This window comes from Gavialis gangeticus, unplaced genomic scaffold (assembly GCF_001723915.1).
Source record: "Gavialis gangeticus isolate Ggan-Ray unplaced genomic scaffold, GavGan_comp1, whole genome shotgun sequence".
Taxonomy (NCBI): domain Eukaryota; kingdom Metazoa; phylum Chordata; order Crocodylia; family Gavialidae; genus Gavialis; species Gavialis gangeticus.
This window is the reverse complement of record NW_017729018.1, coordinates 11,748,591-11,751,613: the sequence shown is the minus strand read 5'-3', so window position 1 is coordinate 11,751,613 and position 3,023 is coordinate 11,748,591. Positions and strand designations below refer to the sequence as shown.

Sequence of the window (3,023 nt, the reverse complement as noted above, 5' to 3'; positions counted from 1 at the left end):
ACACTTAAAAAAAAAAAAAAAAAAAAAAAAGGAAAAAAAGAAAAAGCATGTGTTTCTACAAATTAAGCTACGTAATTTCTGCCAAAGTGCTTTTTGTACCCTTAATCAGAAGGTGGAGAGTTGGGGAAAATCCTTCCAGAGAAGCAGAAGCAGTGAGGGGCATCTCAAGTTTCCAGAGCTCTCGGAGCTACCCCCGAGCAATTTATCTGACTTCCTGTTCCTCTAAGAGGGCCTCACATAGAGGAAATGTTTTACATAAAGTAGCCTTAACAGTGGATGGTATTTACAATTATCCAGCAGGAATGGTATTTAAAAGTATCCAATATGAAAACTTTTTTTTATTTGCCAATAAAATTAAGTTCTGGACTATCTTGCTAATTCACTGGATAGCTAATAACCATATGGAAAAAAATCCCAACACTCCTGTACAATATGTCAACAGCATTTAGACATAACATGATTTTGTTTTAAACTATATATTTTCCCAATGTGTACATCTTTGCTAGAGGAGCGGTAGTTTGCAGTTTCCACTTGTCCTAGCAACCTGAAGTCTTAAAAACCTTAAGTCTCCTACTTCTAAAGAGAATGCGCCACCAAATCTTTTAAAGTCTACTTTTACACAAAAAAAAATGTCTTTCTTTTGCAATAAAAGAAGAGAAAAGTGGAACTGTAGAGACGGGCCAGAACATTCCTTTAGGCTGTTTTCCATTTTGACTCCATCCATACCCAGTTCCTTGAACCTTTAATAAGGCAAGTAATGCAAAAAAAAAAAAGCAACTTAGCAGTATTGTAAGTGATGCTATGGTGAAGTCCAGGTTAAAGATCCCAGAGGTCACAGACAGGGGGTTGAGAGATGTGGAACAATTTCTAGAAGGAACTCTTATTCCAACATAAGCATGGCTGCCAGTGACTACCTTTTGAAAGGAACATGAACCATGACTTGAGACCTGTAATTAGCCTGGAATAATTAAGATTGCAGGACTCATATCTTTCCCCCCTTCATTTTCTGCTGTACTGCATGGAATGTGAACTATTTTAACATTCTTAACAAGCCTTCTTTCCTAAAAGTAAACCTAAATAGTTGGCAGGATATACAGTAAAAGCACTTCCCTTGAATTTTAAACTGATAGCACATGCTGCTTTTAAGTTTTATTCAACTCAGTATGTTGAGCAATTTATCTGTTAAGGGAAGAGCTGAATTTCAGTTAAACCCTGAACTATCTTAACCACAAAAATATTGCTTTGCTAAATAAACCAAAGAATTGTTCAGACAAGCAGCCAGACCATGCTCCCTTTTAGAAAGAAATATGAATGTCCTGCTTTAGGGGGAAAAAGTGAGGCACCATTTTATTTTAAATAGTCACACTGGAGGAACCACTGATAATCAGCATTTTCTTTCATCAGGAAATAGTTAAGAAAACTAGATGTTCACAGGGTTAGAAGTCAGGGATCAGCAGAGAAAAAAGATAGTTTAGGGGATACAGAAACCCCTCTGCTAGGTGGTATTAAAATAATGTTTCATTTTAACTTCCTCTAAATCCAGGCAAAGGGGTGGTGACTAAAGAAAAAAAATGTTACCTAACATACAAAACAGGGTGACACTGCTCTACATTGGTGAGGAAGGTTAAAGTTGATGGCTAGGGAGCACACAAAAAGGCCAGCGAACACTAGCTCAAGCCTGCTCTACTGTGAAAGCTTTAACTGGGGCTTTCCAGGTAATCTGTACACTGTATATGGCTTTTCACTCCTATTCTTGCCAAATGTACGAGAATTATGACATTGGTACAATAATTCTAACTCCTGTACAATGCATGATCAATAATGGTAAGTGTTCAAGATGCGCGATAAATTTGGAGGCAACTAACTGATGCAGCATATGCAAAACCCAAGCCACTACCAGCGTTGCCAACTCTCATGATTTTTGGCATTGTTCTTAAAAGTCTACGCTTTGGGAATCTGAAAAACGTAGCAATATACACATACACCTATATACACACACAGAGCATACATACATATATAAACTTAGTTCTTTTGTTTGTATATGTGTATGTGTGTGCATGTGTATGTGGGCACGTGTGCATGAGCGTGTGTAAAAAGGAAGAGCTAAGTTTTTCAGATTCCTAAAGCAAGACTTCAAGAACAACACCAAAAATCATGGGAGCTGGCAACGCTGCACTCCCAGGGAGTCTCAACTAACTTGGGGTTTGCTATCAGGACTTTATTACGCTTCAAAATAAAGAAATGCTTCAACTCGAATGACCCAGTTCTCACTCACGCACTGGCGAGCAACCAAAAAATTAAAGAAAACGTATTTGCACACTTCTTTGCATACTTGTTTGCATATTTTTTTCCAGTGAACACAATCCTTATAAGAGGAGAATCTTGGACGCTCAAATTTAAGACTTGGTCACGTTGTCTCCTTCCAACAAGCAGGCAAGTGCTTTGGAGCATGGTAGAAATTGTGTGTACATCCCCCCCTTTACACACACACACACGTGCACATGCATAAGCAGTTTGGAGCGTGGCGGAAGTTGTGTACACCCCCCATCACACACACACGCTTTGGAGCACAGCACAAGATGTGTACACACCATGTGCTTTGGAGCATGGCAGAAGTTGTGTGTAGCTCCTCCTTTACACACACACCCAAGCGCTTTGGAGCATATCACCCCCCTTTACACACATGCGCTTTGCAGTGTTGCACAAGTTGTGCATACACCCTTTACACACATGCGCTTTGCAGTGTTGCACAAGTTGTGCATACACCCCCCCTTTACACACACAAGCGCTTTGCAGCGTGGCACAAATTGTGTGTACAACCCACCACACACACGCACACACACACGCACACACACACACACGCACACACACACACGACTGAGACAATAGCGCCCCGCCCAGGGCGCTGCCCTCTCCCAGGCGAGCCGGGCGGGCCCCGCACCCACGCACGCCTCTTGCACAAGCCCCGGGCGGGTCCCACGGGGGAGGCCGGATTCTCTGGCACGCACACACCGAGGGGGGAG

At 41.6% G+C, this 3,023-nt stretch overlaps 1 protein-coding gene across 2 annotated transcripts in view; it reads right to left on the bottom strand.

Annotated features, from left to right (window-relative positions):
* The window catches only part of PTBP1 (polypyrimidine tract binding protein 1), a 48,364-nt gene that overhangs the window by 44,980 nt on the left and 361 nt on the right, over window positions 1-3,023 (bottom strand). The window lies entirely within an intron of this gene.